This window comes from Oryctolagus cuniculus, chromosome 3 (assembly GCF_051225735.1).
Source record: "Oryctolagus cuniculus isolate XC-2025 breed Fujian yellow rabbit chromosome 3, ASM5122573v1, whole genome shotgun sequence".
Taxonomy (NCBI): Eukaryota; Metazoa; Chordata; class Mammalia; order Lagomorpha; family Leporidae; genus Oryctolagus; species Oryctolagus cuniculus.
The window spans coordinates 109372321-109395028 of NC_142869.1; the positions used below are offsets into that span (position 1 = coordinate 109372321).

The window sequence follows — 22708 nt, forward strand, 5'->3', positions numbered from 1 at the left end:
AGTGTTAAAAGAATGAATTCAGCTAAACCCTTAGGCTGGGGAAAAGCACAGTCAGCCCTTAGCATCCCTGGGAGATGGGCTGCAAGACCCCCAAAATCTGAGGCTGCTCAAGTTGCGTACAGAATGGAAAAGCATTTCCACAGAACTTACCGCACACACTCACATATTCTTAAATCATCTCTAGATTACTTGTAACACCTAATTCAATGTCAACGCTTTGTAACACTTGTTATACTGTATTGTTCAGGGAATAATGACAAGAAACAACGAGTCTGTACAAGTTAAGTACAGACAGTTTTTCTCTGAACATCTTCAGTCTGAAGTTGGCTGAGCTCAGGATGCAGAACATATGGATACAGAGGACTGATTGCAGTTCACAAGGCATTCCCCCAGAGCCGTGTTCTAAGCTCTATCAGCCCCAAAGCCATCAGCTTGTAGTAAGCTTCCAACATCCCTTTACTACCTGAAATATCAACACAATGTCCAACTGTACCCTGAGTGCCCCAAGAACATAAATGAGAACAAAAGCAAAATAACTTATGACAAATCTAACATTTTTCAATGTGCAATTCATTGGACAATGACACTCTAGAAGGCATAATGGAGTCATTAGATGCTTGCACTTTAATGTGAATTTTTTTGAATGGGTCAGCTACAAATGTACACTGTCTTCCAATAGCACAGTTGGCATGGTGATGTGATGAGTGGTGTGAGTTTCTGAGTGGTATGTTTCCAAATGGTAAATTTCCCAGCAAAACAAAGCAAGGTCTTTTTCCATTGACTGGAAAAACTAACACTTATTTAAAATACACATGGGTAAGCAATTAGCTTAGCAGTTAAAGAAGCCACATTCCCCATCAGAGAACCTGGGTTCAACGCCTGGCTCTGGCTTTTGACTTCAGCTTCCTATTAATGCAAACCCTGGGAGGCCACAGTGATGGCTCCAATAGCTGTGTTCCTGCCACTTATGTAAGAGACCTGGATTGAGTTCCCAGGTTCGGCCAGGACACCGAGAGCACCAGAACAGTGAGCTGATGAAAGAGAGCGCATGCTCTGTCTATCTCAAATAAATTGGTTTAAATTAAATTTGCAAGAGTAAGTTGCTTATATGTAAGTTAGAGCGAGGTTCACTATTTGTCTGTGACTGTCCAGTCATAGGGCAGTGGAATGACTTTGGATTTAGTATCCATGGACCCTACCCAACAAATGCTATGCACCCCTCCATCACAGACAATGAAAACTGCCCACATACATTCCTGACATATCCCCAAAAAGCACTGTAGGACCTGTACCTGGACTACAGTCCTCCCCCCGGGCCCAGCCCCTGTCTGCTGCTGGTTGAGCTCAAACTGGGCACTGTGGGGACACTTCCAGTGGAACTGGCATTTCAAGAGAAACAGTAGCCGTGTTATGTGGCTAACCCTTACCCAGAGTTCTGACCTTGGGACAAGAAAAGGGGGCGAAGGAGCAGGAGAAGCAAGCAGCTAGGCAGGTGGCAGACAGGAGTGCAGAAAGGGCCTTGGAGTTCCTAGAGCCTCCAACCCTGGCGGCAGGTGGCTAGCAGACGCCCTCTGCATCCAACGGGATTGAAAAGAACGCTTGTGAACTTCAGGCATCCAGCCACCCAGAGTGATCGCCATCACCTGAACTAAGCAAGTGGCAACATCAAAACTGCTCAGGGAACCCACTGGGACCGCACCCTATTCGGGCGACATCCCTCAGCTCTTACCTAGGCTCTTTGCGCTGCAGTTCAAGGTCATTTATTTTGATTCCACCTCACTGCCACATGGGCCAGTGACCGTTCTTCACTTGACCTTTCAGATTCTAAGAAGACGCATCCACACCACTGGAAGCTTTTTCTGCCTCAACTCTTTCCCATCAATCCTGCGAGTCACTCAACATAAATAACAAGGGTGTCCTTTCCCGACAGGCTTGGAAAATGTAGGAAGTGGAGAAATTTGGCCTTTGGAGGCCCAATTAAGTCTGAGTGGGAAAAAAAAATCTTTTTCAAAAACCTTTTCAACTGCAAAAGATTTAGTGTCTCTAAATGTTATTCCGCTCAGAAATAATTCCACCCGAATTCAGCAATGTGGTAATGGGGACCCGCAGCCAGGAAGGTGTTCTTAAAAAAGTCAAGATGGCAGTTTCTCTACCTCTTCCACTAATGGACTCCATTATATCACATAAAAAGGCACTGCAGGAGTCTAATGAATAAATAAGTAGCACTTCCATGGAATTTGTGTCCATTTCAATCCCAGCTAGTTTCATGAGAAAACCTTACCTAAATTAAAAGGGGGCTTAACACTACCTCTAGTGAAATACTTTAGAAATGCTTAAAGTTTCCTGCAGAAGCCAATCAAGCGTGATATTAAATAGGAAAAGATTTTTTAAATATTTATTGTCATTGCGTTTATTTGAGAGACAGATGGACAGAGAGTGAATTCTGATGCACTGATTCACTCCCAGATGTCCACAATAGCTGGGGCTGGGCCACGTTGAAGCTGGAGCCGGATCTATCCAGAGCTCTCCTGTGGGTGGCAGGGACCCAAGTACTAGAGCCATCTTCTGTTGCCTCCAAGAGTGAGCATTAGCAGGAACCTAGAATCCAGAGTGGAGCTGGGACTGGAAGCCAGGCCTTCCAATATGGGATACAGGCATCTCAAAGGGCATCTCCAAGGTTAGGCTAAAGGCCCACCCCAAACAACCTAAATGTTATTGTTGAGCTAAGTAAACAGAAAATGAAGTTTGAGCCTGACACTGGAGAAGGGTCAGTTTTCACAGCTGCCAGGCTTGGTAGTGCAATTTCAAGACAGGTGTCAGGAGAGCTGATGCATGGTGACGTCACCCCAGTGTAGGGCCGGACAGCTTTTCCTTCAAGGAGCAGACAGGAAATACTTTTGGCTTTGCAAGGCACATAATCTGTCCCAACCCCTTACTTTGGCCAGCAGGGTCAAATCCCACCACAGTAGAGGATAATAAACTGTTGGTGAGTGGAAAACAAGTCTACTGCTGGGTGAAGCTAGTAAGAATTTTAAGGCTTTGATGTTTGTTAAGCGAGGAGGGAAAGGGCCAGGTGTTAGAGGTGAGATCTTGAATGGAAAGCACCATCTAAAAGGAACATGAATGAGCTGTTAGAACGCAAAATGATCTTCACAAGGATACTAAAATTACCTCTCATGTATCCAGATATCTTGCATGAGCTGCATCGGGAATAGCTGCTCAGAGCCTATCTGCCTAGGACTCAGTGCCTTAAAAAACAGGACTATGCGGGTCACACAGTAGTTCTGGAGACCTAGGCCAGACATGCTCAGAGACTGACAGTAGCTGATAGGTCAGCTGTGGGGGGACTAGGCTAGCCTGGGTATGCTCTCATGGTGGCAAGAGGGGTTTGAGAGTAAGCACAGGGACTGGCCCTGAGGTGCAGCTGGTTAAGCTGCCATCTGCAATGCTGGCATCCCATATGGGTGCCAGTTCGTGACCTGGCTGCTCCACTTCCAATTCATCTCCTTGCTAATGCACCTGGGAAAGCAGCAGAGGATGGCCCAAGTAGTTAGGCCCCTGCATCCATGTGGGAGACCTAGAAGAAGCTCCAGGCTCCTGGCTTTTGCCTGGCCCAGCTCCGGCCATTGCGGCCATTTGGGAAATGAACCAGCAGATGGAAGATTCTCTCTCTCTCCCCACCTTCTGTCTGTCTGTCTGTCTCTCTCTCTCTCCACCTTCCATCTCTCTCTCTCTCTCTCTCTCTCTCTCTCTCTAACTCTGCCTTTCAAATAAATAAGTAAATCTTTTTAAAAAAGAAGATGACAATGGGAAACAAACAGGTGATTTTTAAAGCTCTATACATGGAACTTCCTAACGTCCCACTGGCCAGAGCAAGTCACATGCTCAACCCCAGTGGTGGCAGAATAGTGGGAAAAAGCAAGAAAAACAACAAAGTTCCAGAGCAAAGGGTGTGGAGGCGGGCAGGCCATTAATCGGAGTCATTACTACAATTTCCCTGGGCGATATTTACTATTCATCATCACCTAGGCAGAAGCAGAGAGATTTTGCATTATTTTAAGTTTTTCCATTACCATTGCTCATTCTGTTTTTCCATTAGGGCAGAAACATGGAGTGAAAACGATACAGGCTTTTAGGAATGCAAGCTTCCATCCCTACGCAGGCTCTGTCACTTCTGGCTCTGTGACTGTGGGCAAGTTTCTTTCACTCCTCGGTTTCCTAACTGTAATAATCTCACTGTTGACAAGGACATACGCTGGGACATATGTAAGCCCTCAGCTCAAGGTGTGGACTTAGGAGAATGCAAGCTTTATTTAGATATGAATGCGTTCTGCAAGCAGCTGCCAAATAGGGGAGGAACAAGCAAACAGGTAAATTTCCTGTAACAGTAAAACTCCTCTGCAAAAATAGACCAGCTCCTTTGCATAAAGAATAAAAAAAATTCCTTACACAGAATTTTGAAGATGTACGAGGCAGAAAAATGGCCTGGAAAGATGTTCACATCCTAATTCCTGGAAGCTATGAATATGCCACCAAACAGGGCAGGTGTGATTAAATTAAGGACCTTGAGCTGAGGGATTATCTTGGATTATCCCAGTTGGTCTAATCTAATCCCATGGAGCCCTGGAGCACAGAACACTTCCCCTGCTGAAGGAGGAGAATCCGTGTGACAGCAGCGGGACAAGGCCTCAGCTTGATGTGGTTGGTACTAAAGCAGGCGGCATCAGCCCAGGTAGGTGGGCAGCCCCCAGGTGTGGAGGACCTTTCTCGTTCTTTTCTGCCACGGGCCATTTGGCTGTTTATAACATCATTCACAGGCCATACAGAATCATCAACTTAAAAATAATTCTGCTGTGGATTCACTGAATTCTGGGCCTGTGGTTGCCTTGGCAGGGCCACACCTGTGATTCCACAGGTCTTATACAGCCCGCAGGCAGAATGCTCCCCACCCCTGCTCCAAGGGCTGGAAAAGAAGAAACAGACTCTCCCCTAGAGCTTCCCCCGACCTTAGCCAAGGAGACCCATGTGAGCCACTCACCACCCACAGAATCAAAAACCAAAATGTGTATAGCCTAAGCTACTCCTTGGGGGTTATTTGCTACAACAGAAATAGAAGGGTGATGTCACATTGTACAACTCCCGCTCAAGGCTGGTAGCAGAGAAACAGAAAAGTGTCTCTTGAAGCCACTGTACTGTGATGAAGTAACTCTGGCCCTTGGAGAATACGGGGAAGGCATGGCATCCCAATGGGCAGCTGGTCAGAAGGGCAGTTAGACAAAAGGCAGAAAGGTAGACAAAGCAACTTACTATGATGGGAACTACACTTTATTGCAGCTTATGGAAAAGGACAATAAAATCATCCATAGTATCTTCAAGAATCCCCCTACATATAGCCCAGGCACACAAGTACCACGGGAAGCCACATTAACAAAATCCTTCCCCCAGAGCTTTCTCAGGAGACTTCATTTAACTGATGGCTGCTCCTCATCCGCTACAATTCTGATCATTCCTACTTTTTTTTTTAGATGACAATAAAGTAACAAGCATGGTAGTGTGTGGACACACTGAATCCCAGTGTGTTGAACTTCATGGACCCATGAGGGCAAATATATCTACCTAAGCCTACCAGTTGGTTTTCAAAAAGAGAATTCTAATAAAGCACAGTGACCAAATAGGACCTCAAAGTGAGGAACACATCTAAGAATATTCTTAAGGGTCAATGAACAAAGCTGGAGAGAATGGGTGTGCTGAGCCCAGTGGAGCATCAACACCAGCAGAATCCCCAAGTGTAGGAGAAGCTAAGTGATGGGTTGTCAGAGGAGAAACTGGAATCCCAGAGCACAGAGGTAGCCCATGTGAAGACAGCCAGCCAGCTGCAGAGCGGCCTCACCAGCTGGAGTCCAAGGTCACTCACTGTCCACCCTGCCCAGCTAGTCTCATGACTACAGTGTGCTGGGCTCTGTGCCAGGCAGGCAGCTTGCACTCTCTGCCTGCTGGACAGCTCCATATTCCTTGCTGAGCATTTTTGGGGGCCAGAGTTTGGTTTTTTTTGTTTGTTTGTTTTTAGAACAAACTAAGGGGAAAACAATTCCCCTAGCTGGTGCTCTCTGGGCACGAGAAATGCAAATAAGGAAACAGGGAATAGTGACCCTGTAGAAGAAGGTTAATCTCATTTGCCCAAGAGAGTTACATGTGTACATATGACATCACACCCAGGGAAGAGTGCTCATGTGACAATCTCATCTTTAGTCAGGCAAACCTAATACAAGGTGAACACCCCTAACCTAAGTCCGAAACACCCTAAAATCTGACATGTGTTGGAGCACCGACATGGTAAGTGGAAGATGCCACACCTGAATACAGGTACCCTAAAGATATTATAGAATTACCATGAGGCTCTATGTTTAAGGCATCCAATAAGAGAAGTGAATTCTGTGTTTAGAATTGGGTCCTATCCCCCAAGATGCTCACTGCAAATATTTCCCTAAATTTCCATGCCTACAACACTTCTGGGTGCATGTATTTTGGGTTAAGGGACACTCGATTTACAGTTTGAAATCAAACAGAGGCAGAGGGGGAGAATGTGCCACTCTTGGTTAATGGCAGCTAGAACTCTGTTAGAGAGAGGAGGCAACCCAGGTAGACACTGGCGCCAGAGGCTGTGTTTGCAAAGATCTTACTCAGGGCTGGGGACACCCTGGGAAAAAGGTTCCTGGGGGAGAGGGGGAGGGGTGGGGGACGGAGGGCATCACAGCCCCACCTGGGGTTGCTCTACAGAATCACAGCAGAGGTGATGAAGGAAGTCCATGAAACAAATCCTAAGAAAGGTGGCACAGGAAAACAGAGGCATCACACTTAGCACGAGGCGGCGGCATCGCTAGCAAGATGTATATGAGAAAAGAATTGGTCATTTAGAAAATTCATCGGCATGAACACTAGTAAATTAAAAAAAATCGGAGTTGAAAATAACAGATGGCTTTCAAAAAAAAAAAAAAAGGCAGCTGCGAGGAGATTGATAGCAAACTCCCCTATTTTTGCAACGTAGGGGCTCCATCAGGAAGCAGAACTGGAGAGAGAAGCCTCGTAGTAAACAGAATGGGGCCTGGCACGGAGCAGTGTAAACACCTCGCTGAGCTCCCCAGGGTGCTGAGCCAGGTAACCACAGAGCCAGGTGAGCCTGGTCACCTTCTACCCTTCGAATCTCAATTTCCCAGGAGGGGGAAAAAAACAGGCTCACATCAGGAAAGCGGGTTATTTAGAGACTGAAAGTTAAAGAAACCCAGGCTTTTCCCTTCTAAACACACCAAGTGAGACATCCCCAAAGAGTGAGACTAATGGGCCGGTTCCTAGGCCGCATTTTAGTTACCTGCTACAAAGGGTTTATTGACAAGGCCAAAAACAACTGGGATGTTTCCTCAACCTTTTTTTTTTTTTAATTCACTGAACAAACTTTATTTTATTTCTTTATTCTACACGCCTTTTCCAACAGATACAAGATCCAACAGTAGGACGGAATAGATCTTTGGAGCTCAGTCAGCGCCTCCATTCTTTCCCAGCCTAAGAACTGAAACCCAGCATGGTCCTACAGCCTGAATTACTGTGTCCTTTATTTGCTTTTTTCCTCTATAAATGAACTTGTCTTCTGCATGAGCCCTAACAAAGTCTATACTTTAAACTCCTGGAGCAGCTAGAGAATTTATTAACCAGAAAACCCCAGGATGAGGTGTAGGAGAGAGCACTGGGGTGCCTCTTGCAATCCTGGGCATATAACGGAATAAAAGGAGCAGAAATAGGGCTCGCTGGAATGCCCAGCAGGAACAGTCGAGGGAGTCTGGCGATCTCAGGGGTCAGCTGTCTTTCTAGGACTGCACAGACCCTTTGGGAAGGTCCACAGAGGCGCCCTTTATTGACTGCTAAGGGACAGCCCTGAGACTCCTGTCAAGTCCCCCTGACCCACCCTGCACTCCTACAGAACGGAAATCTATGCTGAGTGGGGCCACGCACCCTAAGACCCACAGAATTCATAAGAATGAAATGTCAGATCCAGCCCAGACTACAACCTTAACATGTTAAACTTGAAGGGTGACGTGAGGACGAAACACCTCACTTAAATGGACATAAGTGGCTTAGGTTCACTGATCCTAGGATGGGGACAGAAGTTGGCCACACCAAGCCCCCTGCCCAGCTCATTCCATGGTGCAGCTGGGGGTGAGCCCACTGAGGGCGCCAAGGGGTACAGACGCCAAATCACTGCACATCTCCTTCTGAGACCATCTCTGTAAAGTAGACGCATATCTGCTATCAGTTGTTGATGGATTGCTCCGATGGCATCAGGGGTGGGAATTAAGGCCCTGATTTGTCATTGCCACCTGCTGGTGAGACCAAGAGCAAGTCCTTTTCCCTCTCAGTAGCTCCATGACCTTACTTACATAGACAAGGGACCTGGAGGGCATCTCCCAACTGCCGGCTTGGAAAGAAGGTGCTGGCTAGCACAGGACATGCTAACGTGGGCACTGGATTCAAACCACCTAAATTCAAACCCTCACCCTACCACCTGCTAGCTGTTCGTGACCTTGGCCAGATTTCATGACCTCGTGTTACAGTCTCCCTGTGTATAAACTGAGAACAGTATCTGGTTCAGTGTTTCAGTAGGGATGAAATGAGATGACACAGAAACATGTGGCATCGTGTCAAGGATAGAGGAAGTTTTTCATTCTCTGTACGTTGATGTTCTCAGTGTTTCCCCCAAGACATACACGCTCTGATGAGCACCAGCCTGGCACACTCCCCTGGAGGGTCCGAGACACCAAGGAACCCCCCCCCCCCAAACAAGCAGAGTTGGAATTTGTGGATGGGATATGGGAAGAAAAGGTTTTGACCAGCAACAGGACTTACAAGCAGTCTGTGCCCAGAACCGTACCACTGGGCAGTTCTCACAGCAGCGGGTGGGCGGCCTGGCTCCTTCAAGGGCCAGCCGCAGAAATCGCAGAGGGATGCCCATAAACAAGCTTGTTCTCACCCTAGGGCCACCTGGAAGGGCTGGCAAGTTAAAGGCAAATCTACTGGCAACCAGTACTTAACCTCCACTAGTAACAAAGCACGTTGCAGCATACCTCACTGGCGTTCACAGGTAGCTGCTTACAGAAAGACTCCTTAGCACCCCTAGGGGCCAACGTCCAGCCGGCATTAGCACAGACCTGGCAGTGAGGGTGACAAGGACAGCTGTCCCCACCAAACCCTGTCACCACAACTAATACCCCTGCTTGTCCAGATTTCTGAGACTGGACAAACAGCCCAAGAGGAAAGCCCTAGTCTCCTTCCAGAAGGTTCTGTGTTCAGACCACAGAGCTGTGGGATTTGGAAGAAGTAAAGGGACTCTTTGAACCCCTCCCTTACACACACACACACACACACACACACACACAGAATCTTCCAGGCCATTCATGAAATCAAAGAAGGATGCATTTAACTGTGGAGTAAAAAAATAAAGATGAACACAGCCCAGATGGGCAAACACACAGCTCAAGTCACAACTCCCGCACTGAGAACATGGTTGTGGTACTAAGGCTCCTGGGAGCCACTCTGTCAGCTTTCCAAGAGCTATTAGTTTGCATTAACACACCGAAAGAGAAGGTCAGCTGAATTAAAAGTGAGAAGGAAATTTAAAAGAGGGATATCTCTGTCCCCAGCTCCAGCCAGGGCATGGTGCAAAGGCAGACATTGAATGAGCGCTCATAAGCACGCTGCAGCCAGGGTTGCAGTCATGCCACACTTCAGCTGTTGATATCGACACGGTATACAAAGCTTGTTCAGAGACGGGACTTGGATTAGAAACTCTGGGTAGCTTTATGGGTTGGGGGAGACACTTACTCAATTTCAAACAGAAATTTATTTAAAGTAGAGCCATCTTCTGGCAATTAAGAACGAGGCTCTATACTTCAAAGCAACTATTAACTTTAAAGGCAGTCTGGTAAAACCTGCACTGACAAGTTCCAAATGCTTATTTATTTCTCACCCAAACTTCTCAACCGTCACACACACAGCAAACACCACCCCCGTCAAATATAAAAGTATCTCCTCCATTTTTAAAGAACTTCAAGTCTGGATCACCAGTCAAAACTAGCCACCAGCTGTTCACCTGACACCAGGAGCCTTCCCCAAATGTTCACATTCCCCATAGCGCACCCCACAGACAAAGCCCAGCATAGGGTTCCCTGGGAGCTGTCCCAACAGCACTGAAACAGGATGCCACCCCCAGCCTCCACCCTACCTACAGCAAGGAGGCAGGCATGCATAAGGACGAGGGAGGCAAATGAGTCCCTTGGAACCTTCTGGAGAGGTGTGGGAAAGCAGAGCAAGGATCGGCTGCAATGCCCACAGCGTGACAGAGGGCGTGAACTCTGCAGCCCTGATCTTACTCATGACTACCCTTTGTAATTTTCCAGACACTGGTCGCCACTCATCCCCTGCCTAAAGGAGCCCTGCCTGGCTCTGCATTGACTTAGATTCCAAGACCTGGGGAGCATCAGGGAAAGTCATGTCACATATCAGAGTGGCATCCAGAACGAACACTAAGCAGCCACACTGCTCAGGGGAGTAGCCACAGTCACGGGGGACTCTGGCATTTCAATGCTTTTGGAGGCCAGCTGGGCAGAAGGCTGGTTGGTTATTTTTAAACTGAGAAAACTGAATGGGAAGAGAGAGAATATGAATTCCTATGATCTCCTGAGGTCTCTTCCAGCTTCCAGATTCCACCCAAGAACACTGCATATGCACATGCATATGCACACGCCGTTTTATAAAAATGTACGCGATGTGCAGCTATATTTAAACGACTGCAGGAGTCACAGGTCCAAGCACAAAGCACTTGAAAGCACACTGCTTTGAAGATCAGAAAGCCCACGAGCTGCTTGGTGACAGCGGCTGCAGCACACAGATGCCCCTGGTAGAGGCCCCAGCCCGCCTGGCATTGCAGTTTGCCTAACACTGAGTGTGCGCCACTGGGGTTAGGGGCAAATCCTGGAGAGCTCCAGCCTGGGACTGCAGACTCCTTGCTCCTGGAGACTCCAGTCACAGGCATCCCAAAGCAAGGAAGGCAGCTGGAACAAAGGAGGAAGGGAAAGAAAAAGCCCAAACCCTATGCCCAGGTCCTCAGCTCGGCCACCATCAGGTACCAAGCACAATAACGTCCTCTCCTCTCGTTCCAGTCCTGAAGCTGAGTTAAGAGGACCCGCTGGATTTCCAGGGTCTCTCCACTTCCGGTGGACTGCACGGGCATGAAGTTTTAAACTGGAGAAAATGAGGCCTCTCTGAAGGGAAGCTTTGCCCTAACCCTGACGGCGCCCAGTTCAAGGGCGTCCTGTGATGATCTCAGATCAGAATTTTTTTCTGACCCAGCGTCATTGGCCACCACAGGGAGTCTTTCAGTGTAAACCCAACCTAGCGGCTCAGATCTTGGCAATGAACGGGGGCAGTTCAGTTCAAGGCACCCGCTCCCCTTCCGCATCTCCTGGATCTGGGTGTGCACAGGTGCAATGTTGCCATCCCTCATCGGCCCCACAAAAACCTGCTTGCCTCTCCTCGACCTGAAGGTCCCAGGGGCATCCAGCCTTCCCTACCAGGGCGGCCAGAGCAGGTGAAGTGGGCGGCAGACAGCGGGGACCGCCCTGGGCAGTGCCATATAGCTCCAGACCCGGGACCTCAACTCCAGCATCTCCGGAAACCATACGCATCGCCTGATGATTCCCGCAGCCCCGGGACACCCAGCACCCAGTGGGCGCTCGAAACGCCGCTGCACAAGGCAAGCGCCACCCCTTCCCTCTCCGCGCCGTGGCTAGGAAACCAGGGCTTTGTGTGTGACAGCCAGAGTGTGCGCGCCAACGTCCCCGGGCTCACACACCCCCTTCCACCAGTCTACTAGCCCAGCAGCGGCCGTGCGCGCAGCGGGAGCACCGCGAGCGGGGGCACCCTGCCAATGGCAGTGCCGCCAGGCCTCTGGCCACCGGGCCCTGGGGAGCCCAGAATGACATCCACGCCCCCATGCCCAGCCGCGGGGGCGGCAGCGGGGAGAGCGCTCAGACCAGGCAAAGGCAGGGCAGGGGCCGGAGGCGCCGAGCGGCGACCAGCGGGCGCAGCGCCCGTCACCCGCGCACCCCCACCCCCAACTTTGAGAGCAGCGGGGCCAGGCGGGGGCCGGGGCGGCTGGCGACTCGGCAGGAAGTTGAAAGGCCGCACTGAGCATGCTCTCCCGGAGTATGTGCGCGGGTGTGGGCTCTGCGCTCCCGCAGCCTTGTCTCACGCGCCCGCGGGGTAGCGATCCCGAGGGCAGTCGCAGAGGGGCCGGGGGCGCCCCGGGACCTCGGCGATTCCCCGGCCCGCAGCACCCGCCCGCCGCATCTCTCCTCTCCGGGGCACCGCAGCCAGCCTTTCTTCTTCTTCCCACTGGCCCAGGGCCCAGCCCGCCTTGCGCACGCAGGTCCCGGGGACCCCCTCCTCCGACCGGGCCGCCAGCAACGTGACCCCAACCCGCTCCTCCAGGACCCCAAAGCCCACCTGCCACCTCCGGCCGCTCGCATCCAGCTGGCTCAGCCGGAGCCGCCTCTGGACAGCCCCCTTGAAAAGCCCAGAAGCGCCCTAGTCATAGGGCCTGGGGGGACTCCAGCCTCCCTTCGGGATGGGCTGCCCCAGGCAGGTGGGAGCCCCAAGATGCACCCTCGGCTGCACTCCCGGGTCCTTCAGGGCGGCCGCGGCCAGGGCACCTACGCAGACGGCGGAGGGGTGGTGGGCGGAAGCTCCCGGCCGCGCAGCCCGGGGTGCGGGCTCTGTCCGCCCGCCCGCGTCCCCCGCGGTCCCCTCTGCGTGCATCTCCCGGCCGGGATGGAGAGCCTCCGACGCGATCGCCCCGATCCAGCAGCTCTTACCTCCTCGCTGGGCGGCAGCAGCAGCAGCAGCCGCGAGCGCCCGCCGGCCGCCGTGCCCGCGGGGCCGGAGGCGCGGCGGGGCGCGGGGTCGCGGGGCCCCGAGCCTGCGGCGCGGCTACCTGGGCTGGATCGCGCCCGGGGCCGCCGCCGCCGCCGCGGGAGCCGCAGGGCCGCCGCGGAGCGGGCCGCGGCAGGGACGGTCTGCAAACTCCCAGCCCTGGCGGGGCCGCGCGCAGCGCGTCCACACTCGGCCCGGGCGCCGCGCGGTAGCTCCTCCGGGGCTCTGAGGACTAGGGCTGGGGGGATTCTGTCCGCAATTTCTCCCAAGCCTCCCCTACTCGACCTCTCCAACTTCTCTGGCTTCTGAGCTCGCAGCTCTCGGAGGCAGGGATTCCGGCCAGGGACGTTGGGCAAACTCCCCGCCCTCCCCGGCAGAGCGTTCAGCCAATTCGGAGCGCGCCAGCTTCTCAGGGGCCGTCTGCAAACTCTCAACCCTGTCGCCGAGTACCTTCAGCCTCCCGATTCTGCAGCCCAAGGGGAGACGCCAGCGAGCTAGACAGTCTGATCGCGGCCGAACCCAGCATTCCAGCAAGGTCCTGGGAAGTGCAAGTGCTGCTGTGACCATGCATCCTCCAGAGCGGCGCAGTCCAAGCCTCCTGGGACCCGAGGCTTCCCACCAGGGAAGCCCAGTGAGACTGTGGGCTCAGCCATCGAGGGGTGCGAGCAACGCCCCGAGGCTCAGTGCACCTCCTGTGTAGTACGGATTATATAAAACCGTGCGAGTTCCTGCCACTTGGTTTTTGTGACCTTGAGCAAGCCATTTACCCATGTTAATTCAGTTTCTAAGTATGGGTGTAATAAATGCTGATTCTTGAAAATGAAAAGTATTAAAGTATTCAGCAAGACGTAGCACATAGTAGGCGTCCAGTGAATAAATCCCGTTTGTCTTTCTCTGTCCCTCCCCCAACTCCAGGTTTCATGAACCCTCTGGACTTGCTAGCTGAACGCTTACATTGTTTGAAGCTCAAAAAGAAATAAAAACACATCTCATGCCCTAAAGGCACTACAAAGAACATTGACAGACATGAAATATTAAATCCAACCAAGTCCAGGGCGATGCCATACATTTACATTGGTAAGCATTATAGATCCGTGTTAAGTAACACCTGTCTACGGGGAGAGTGGGCTGGTGCCTTACCCAAGGGTGGAAATAGCAAGGGCGGTAGCCCCAGCAAGCTCCTGGCATGCTGTAACCAGTCTTACCTCCAGTCACAACATAAGGGTTTACGTCCAGGTTTCCCTGGATCTCACCACCTTCATTTACTGTCCTCTGGGGGGTCTTCATTCTGAGATTTCGATCACGCCACCCTGATGCTCACTCACTCCTGCAAAAGCGTGTAATAACAGAGGAGCGAGGGAGTTTTTAGACCTTAGAAATGACTTAGTCTCTCTCTCTCTCTCTCTCTCTTTCTCTCTCTCTCTCTCATTGTAAATGAGCTCTCAAGAACACACTGATGGCTAAGGAGATTCAGGGAAGTCTTGCATTTAACTTCAGCCTCAAAGAAGTGGCTCTGACACTTTCTGATCAAAAGCGCCTCCAAGGACCTGAGCCTGGAGGCCCTCAGCTCTCGGGAACTGTCCAGGTGGGGCCAAACCCACAAGCAAATCTGCAGAGACGAGAGGATTCCTCCTCCTGAGGCCATTGGGTGAAATCCCAGGAATATTTCAAGGCACGTATTTCTCTCAGTCCCTTGGAAGAAAATGTCTCAAGCTCGCTTCAGGCGCCGGGAGGGAAACAGAAGAATGGTGACATCTGGTGGCCAGGACTCTCTGTGCTGTAGCTGGATCCTACAGGCTCCGATCAAAACAGACTCACTTGGAAGCCAAGATCTCATGGGGGGGTTAATAATTGTACCACCTGGCTGTCCAAAGACTTCTGAAAAACATCACTCATTCCAACTTTATGGATCCGCCACTTCAGAGCATGCTGCAGATGGTTATTTCAGAACATTTTGATGAAAAGTGTGTGTGTACATTAAATATACAGTATAAAGATACAAATTCACGTGTATATGAAAATACATGCATTTTCTATATTAGTAGTATATACTCCAATAACTTACATAAATAATATACTTGCAACGCCTTTGAGAGAAATCAAGTCCACCTTGATTGGTTTTCCCACAGTTAAGATTGTGACTTACAATCATTGCTAAATAACACTGAACACACAGGTGCTCTCCTGGATGGAGTTATGTATCCCATCATGTTCTCTCAAGAGAGTGCGTTACAAACTGAAGAGGAAGCAAATAACAGGCTGGAGTTTCAACACCCCTGGCAGCTGATGGCCACGGTCATGTGTCCATGGGGGACATCTCATCCTTTCTAGCATTTCCACTACCAATGCAGAATGGAGCTTAGGTTAAAAGAAGGAAGATGTGGGGGATGATTTCATGACAACGCCACAGTGTCTGTTGGGATGGCTAAGTTGGCTCTTAACTGTATTGCTCCACTTCTGTCCATGTATTTGTTCCGTGTACCACACTTCAGATAATCACTCAATTAGACACATGAAAACACAACTCGAGCCACACAATCAAGGCCATTGTTTCCTGGCATCTCTTACTAGGCTCTATGTGAATTGTAATTACCCTCATTACAATTCACACATCAGATGAGCCTGAAAGTGTTGGCCACTTAGATCCTCAGCTGTCAGAAATCTTACAGGGCAGCAGACTTTACCATACCCATTTTATAGAAGGAGCAGTGAAGAATCAGACAAGCCAAATCATACACCTACCAGTAGGGACTGTTGATAAGATTCCAAAGTTCCTCTTACTCCAAAGCCCAGCATCTTTCTCCCACCTCACACAACCAGGGGGGGAGTGTTAGATCCGAGCAGCCACTACTCTAAAGGAGCTATGTAAGGTATGATATATAGGGGTCGGTGCTGTGGAATAACAGGTAAAACTGGACCTGTGATGCTGGCATCCCATACGGGTGTCAGTTTGAGTCCCAGCTGCTCCACTTCTGATCCAGCTCCCTGCTAATGTGCCTGGGAAAGCAGTGGAGGATGGCCAAAGTCCCTGGGCCCCAGCACCTATATGGGAGACCTGGATGAAGCTCCTGGCTCCTGGCTTTGGCCTGGCTCAGCCATGGCTGATGCAACCATGTGAGAGTGAACCAGCAGTTGGAAGACTCTCTCTCTCTCTTTCTCTCTCTCTCCTCCCTCCCCCCACCCCCAATGCTCTACCTTTTGAATAAAATAAATAAATCTTCTTTAAAAAATAGATGTATAAACCCTAGGGAAGCAAAAGACATCAGAGATGGGTTATCTAGTCTGATTAAGGCTGAGGATTGACAGCCTTGCTGCTTCTAGGTTTCTGATGCGGGCAATTTACAGGCATTAGGTGGCAAAAATATATTATCAATTGTATTGGCCCGGAATAAAGTGCCATTGATATCAAGCTTTTGGGAGCCCAGTTGGCAGCTGAAGGAGGTAGGGACTGCAGGAATAAGGTTCTTGTTTTCATGGAACTGGACAGCTTAAAGAAAGAGGTTAACAAATTCAAATTCCCAAATCCTCAACTCAAAGTACATATAGTTCAGGGTTTTCTATGACTTCTGACACAAACAGGAAAACAAACAACAACAAGAAAGCTTCTAATTGTTAGCAGAGGAAAGTCCAGATGGGCGAAAACTCAAAACAAAGGCTGATTACCAAATTTTAAAGTCACTTGAATGCATGGCCTGACCACTTTCAAACCCAGAGCATTGCGTAAAACAGAACAGAGTAGAACCCCGAGGGATGAATGGAGAAACATGGGAGATTCAGATGTCTTAATGTGTTCCACACCCTCAGAGCCTACTGCTGGCTTCTTTGCCAAGTGCAGATAATCATGAGGTGCCTGCTGCCTTGACTGAGATGCGGTAATGACCTGGGCTGAGGCGTCGCCTTGAAACCTCATACCTGAGGGCAAAACCTCCCTCATTTGTCTCCTGCAGAGAGTGCAATCCCATCATGCCTCTAAAGATAACTGAAAGGCAAATTCTGGAGGAAAAAACTTACCCACCACAGGACTTGTAGTGTCCTCCTAATGTGTAGAGGCAAAGCTCAGAAACACATCTGGAGAGAGATCCTGAGAGCGCTATACCAAGGAAGGGAGAATGTGGCTTTCCATCAGGCTGTGGAGGGGTCACCAAGGATTCCAGACTCAGCGTGCTCACTTGCGAAGTTGGGTGTTGTATTCATCGTCTACTTGATTGGCTGCTGCAATCGGGGCTCTTGGGGTCTGGTATAAATAACAGTGGTAGCCGGCACACGTAAAATTCTTATGGAGTACTTTCATACATTCAGGTAGTCAATCCCAATACACAACCTGTGAGTTATGTGTTACCTCCCTCTTTCATAAAAGATGAAACTGAGGCACAAAGAAGTTCAATTTTCCTCGTGTATCCTGTAAATGATAGAGATGCGATTCCAATTAGATGCCAGTCTTCTGTGTTTGAGTCTGTGTGAAATTTCTGATGAAGGTGAGATGCCAGAAATACATTGGTATTATGCAGTGGGAGGTGTTCAAGAATTAATATTCAAAGAGATTTCTCAAGCGTGATGCACTTGTCCACCCCAAAACATGTTCCCTGAGAAGAAGACACACTAGCTGCAGCCCTAAGAAGTCCTCCAGTTAGGGGAATGCCAGTATTGTTGAAGAGCACTGCTGTGGTTTTCCTCAGGGGGCCAGGTTGGCATCCCATATGGGCACTGGTTTGAGACCCAGCTGCTCCACTTCCCATCTAGCTCTCTGCTATGGCCTGGGAAAGCAGGGGAAGATGGTCCAAATCCTTGGGCTCCTGAACCCACATGGGAGACCGGGAAGAAGCTCCTGGCTCCTTGCTTCAAATCGGCGCAGTTCCAGCCATTGTGGCCAATTGGGGAGTGAACCATCGCATGGAAGACCTCTTTCTCTCTGTCTCTGCATCTCCTCTCTCTCTCTGTAACTCTGACTTTCAAATAAATAAATCTTTTTTTAAAAAAAGAATGTTTAGTGATACATTGTTGAAAAATCCCCTTTCCCCTCCCCTCCACCTTGGTCACACAACACAGCTGCATCTGCACCAATCCCTAGATCTTTCTCTCCTCCTTTCTCCTTCCCCACTGTTTCTATGTTCACAATGCACACTTCCTGGATCTTCTCCAGTAAAACTGAAGGGGGAAGCAGGGGTCACTCGGAGCTACGAGATTTCGTTTAGGGACTCCCAACACCCCCACAGTAATAATTACTGCCTCATCACGCACCACTTTAACTTTTTGACTTTTTCAACTGCTTCTATAGAACATTTCTGTATTTTTCATGCTATCACTGACTGGCTTTCATTTTTTAAGGTGAAGATGTTTCTTTCCGGAAGGCAAGCTGGTTCCAACAATGAGATCAAATCGCATGTGAGAATATTAAAGCTTTGCAAACTGCAGGTCTTGAAATACTAGCAAATAGTTTAAAAATAATGATCATGTTTAAAACAACAGTCCATGTAAAAACCAGGGAGCAGATTTATTCCTACAGATTGTATTACTAGCCCTATGTTAGCTTCCAAATTGCTGTTGTGACAAATTGTCTCAAATGTCAGAGTTTAAATTATACAAATTCACTATCAAAATATTAGGTCGAAAGTCAGGAATGAGTCTTAGGGGCTGGAATCAGTGTGAGGTGGTTCCTTCTGGTTCCTCGCCTCTTCTCTCCTAGTGGCCTCCTCGTCTCCCGAATGCCTCACTCCAAGCTCTGCTCTGCCATCGCATCATTTCCGCCTACTTGGTGTTCAGCTGTACAGATCCTTGTGATTCTATTTCGGGCAGACCAAGAAAACCCAGGATAATCTCTCTATATCGAAATCTTTAACAACCAAAGCCACACAGTCCTTTCCGGGACATACAATAATGTTCACAGTTGCAGGAATTCAGCTGTGAACACCTTTTGGGCAATCACTGTTCAGCCTACCACAGACCCTCTGCAGCTCAATGATTCACACCCATTTCACATCAAAGTACATTCAGTTTTTCCCAACATCCCCCAGGTCTCAACCTATCAGGGTACCAATTCAAAGTCCAAATTCTCTCTGAATGTTATCAGTTCCAAAGCCCCAAATCATTTCATCTAAATCAAGAATGGGTGAAACTCTGGGTATTATCTACCTTGCAGCAAAATTCCTCTCCCTCTGTGGATCCATGAAACTAGAGGATAAGTCATCTGGTTCTAAGACTCAAGATTAGGAGTCCCTAATCTCCAGCAATTTGGAAATCTAGCTGTGAAAACTCCATCTCAAGGCTCCGTGGCTCTCAGCTCCACTCTTTGAAATGGATACTCCACCCTCTAACTCATACTTCATTTTTAAAGATATTTATCTATTTGAAAGGCAGAGTTACAGAGAGGCAGAGGCAGAGAGAGAAAGAGAGAGAGAGAGAGGTCTTCCATCCACTGGTTCACTCCCCAAATGGCTGCAATAGCTGGAGCTGGGCCAATCTGAAGCCAGGAGCCAGGAGCTTCTTCCGGGTCTCTCACATGGGTGCAGGGGCCCAAGGACTTGGACCATCTTCTACTGCTTTCCCAGGCCATCAGCAGGGAGCTGGATTGGAAGAGGAGCAGCCTGGACTCGAACCTTGCCCCTATGGGATGCCAGCACTGCAGGCAGTGGCTTTACCAGCTACACCACAGTGCCGGCCCTGTCATATTTCATTTTAACAAGGAGTAGCACATGTTTTCATCTAACTAATTTCATCAACCCTTTTTCTGCCTGTAGAATTTTGGAAGTCATACAGTCTTTTGAAGTTTTGTCTTGTCTGTTTTCATTTAAGCTGGTAGTGTCTCTGCCAGTATAACATCATCAAGATTTGTGGATCATCAAGGAAATGCAAATCAAAACCACAATGAAGTTTCCCCTCACTCCAGTTAGAATGGCTCTCATACAGAAATCAACACACAACAGATGCTGGCGGGGATGTGGGGAAAAGGCACACTAATCTACACTGTTGGTGGGAATGTAAACTGGTAAAGCCACTACAAAGACAGTTTAGAGATGCCTCAGAAATCTGAATATAGACCTACCATACGACCCAGCCATCCCACTCCTCAGAATTTACCCAAGGGAAATTAAATTGGCAAATAAAATATAACCATCATGTTTATTGCAGCTCAATTCAACCTACATGCCCATCAATGGAAGACTGGATAAAGAAACTATGGGATATGTACTCTATGGAATACTACACAGAGATTAAACAAAACAAAATCCAATCATTTACAGCTAAATGGATGAATTTGGAAAATATCATACTTAGTGAAATAAGCTAGTCCCAAAGGGACAAATATCATATGTTCTCTCTGATCTGTGACAACTAAAAGGAAACTTGTAGTAGTGAAACAGACACCATGAGAAGCAATTACTTGAATAGTCCTTGTCTTGACTGTTGAGGAACAGTTTATTATTTTGTTTTATTTATATTTTTATTCTTTTTTTCTCTACTTAATACCATTGGCTGAACTCCTTACTTAACATGGAATTAATCACAGATGCATTAAGTCAACTGAAAATAGATCCCAGTTAAATATAAGAATAAGAATGAGAGAGGGGGGAGTTGTACAGACCAGCACACATTCCCCACAGACTTACCCCTAAGGGTTAAGCTAAAAACTTGCCACAGGACTCCAAACCCCTTCTAGCTGGGTGGCACTAATCCCATCTTATGTGATAAAGTCATCATATTAAGTATGGAATTGATTATATAGGTAGGACCATAAGTCAAAGAGATCACATAAATAAGACCAAGTGCCTGGTAATTACAATAGATAGAATTACAAGGGAGAGAAAGTTCCAACATGGGAAGCAGTCCACACAGCAGACTCATAGAATGACAAACACCCTAAACAGCACTCTGACCTCAGAATCAGCCTTAAGCCCTGACTGAAAACACCACGAGAGTATTTCAGGCATGGAAAGCCAAGACATAGTGGCAAAAATAGTTCTGCATGAAGGATCTCTGTGAGTGAGACCCAAGTGGAAAGAAGGGGCCATCAAAGAAGGATGTACTTTTCTTTGAAGGGAGGAGAGAACTTCCAATTTGCATCTGGCCCTGTCTGAAAACTGAAAGAGTTTGTGAACTCAAAAGGCTTTCATAGCCTTGGTAGCTCATGTCGAGAGCCTCAGGTGATCACTGATGTCATAAATAAGAGTGTCAGTTGTTAAATCAACAACAGGAGTCACTATGCACTTGCTCCCCATGTTGGACCTCTGTCCTTAATGAGTTGTACTATGAGAATTAATGGTAAAACTTGTCTTCAAACTGTACTTTATACTTTGTATGTCTGTAAATAGTTGAAATCTCTACTTAGTATAGAGTTGGTCTTCTTTATATAAAGTCAATTAAAAACTAATCTTAATGTAAAATAGAATGGGAAAGGGAGTGGGAGGTGGGATGGGAGTCGGGGTGGGAGAGTAGGAATGGGAGGAAGAAACACTATATTCCTAAAAGCTGTACACATGAAAATTTGTATTCATTAAATAAAAACCTTTTAAAAAAAGACTTGTGGATCTTCTGCGTATGTCACAGGGATCAACTTCATTAGATAAGAGGCCTCTCTGGGGGCTGGGATTGTGAACAGCCACTTACAGTGCTGGTATCCTGTATGAAAACTGGTTTAAGTCCTGCTGCTCCACTTCTGATGCAGTTCCCTGCTAATGCACCTGTTAAAGTAGCAGAAGATGGCTCAAGTGCTTGGCCCTGCCACCCATGTAGGAGACCCAGATGGAGTTCTGACATCCTGGCTTCAGACTGGCCCAGCCCTGGCCATTGCAGTTGTTTGGAGAAGTGAACCAAGAGATGGAAGAGCCTCTCTCTCTATATATATATAATTCTGCCTTTCAAACAAGTAAATAAAGAAGTCTTTTTAAAAATCCATTTGAAAAAGACTCTTCTACAGCTCTCTACTGCGTTGTCCCGTGAGCTGGCTGAGCAAATCCAGCAGTCACATGTTTAATCTCTTTAAAGAGTCCTCTGTGTGCCAGAAGTCTGATATTTTGTTTCTTCTCAGGCATTAACAAAAGACTGTCCTGCCACATCCTTGGCTTTCTCTCCAGAGTGCATTTGCCTGGCAGAAAATCTCCCAATTTTATCCCCCTTTGCAATCTGGAAAGGCTGAGTGTTTCCAAAATCCTGATGTCCTGGTTCATTTTGCTGAACAGTCCTTTCCTTAATTTAGTTCTTTCTTCTCACACTTATGCTAAGCAATAAAGAATACAGCAGGTTGTAGCTTCAACGCTTCGCTTGGAACCCTCCTCAACTAAATATCCAAGCACATTGCCGACAAGTTTTTTCTTTCCACATAAATACAGAGCACAATTCAGCCAATCCTCCTGCTACTGCGTACCAGGATCTGGTTTCCTCCAGTTTTCAATAATGTGTTTCTTATTTCCTCTTAAACTCTCACCAACAGTCTTTAACATCCAGATTCCCACTAATAGTCTGTCCAAGGCAATCTAGGCTGTCGCTCTCATGTTCCTCACACTTCTTCCAGCATCTGCCTGTGACAGGGTTCCAGAGCCACTTCCACATTTCTGGGTGTGTGTTACCGCAGCACCCTACTTCCTGACACCAATCTGCACTGATTTTCTATTGCCACTATAACAAATTACCACAAACTTAGTAACTTAAAACAGTAAATTTGCTGCCCTAAAGTTCTGGGGGTCAGAAATGTGAGATCAAGGTGTTGGAAGAGCTGTGTTTTTTCCTGAAGCCTCCT

General features: G+C 48.3%; 1 protein-coding gene across 2 annotated transcripts in view; it reads right to left on the bottom strand.

Annotated features, from left to right (window-relative positions):
• The window catches only part of MGAT5 (alpha-1,6-mannosylglycoprotein 6-beta-N-acetylglucosaminyltransferase), a 379218-nt gene extending 365904 nt beyond the window's left edge, over positions 1–13314 (bottom strand). For both annotated transcript variants that reach the window (XM_051849614.3, XM_051849612.3), the window contains exon 1: positions 12921–13314. The gene's annotated coding sequence lies outside the window, so the exon portion shown is untranslated. The remainder of the gene's footprint in view (positions 1–12920) is intronic.
• Between the last annotated feature and the right edge of the window lie 9394 nt (positions 13315–22708).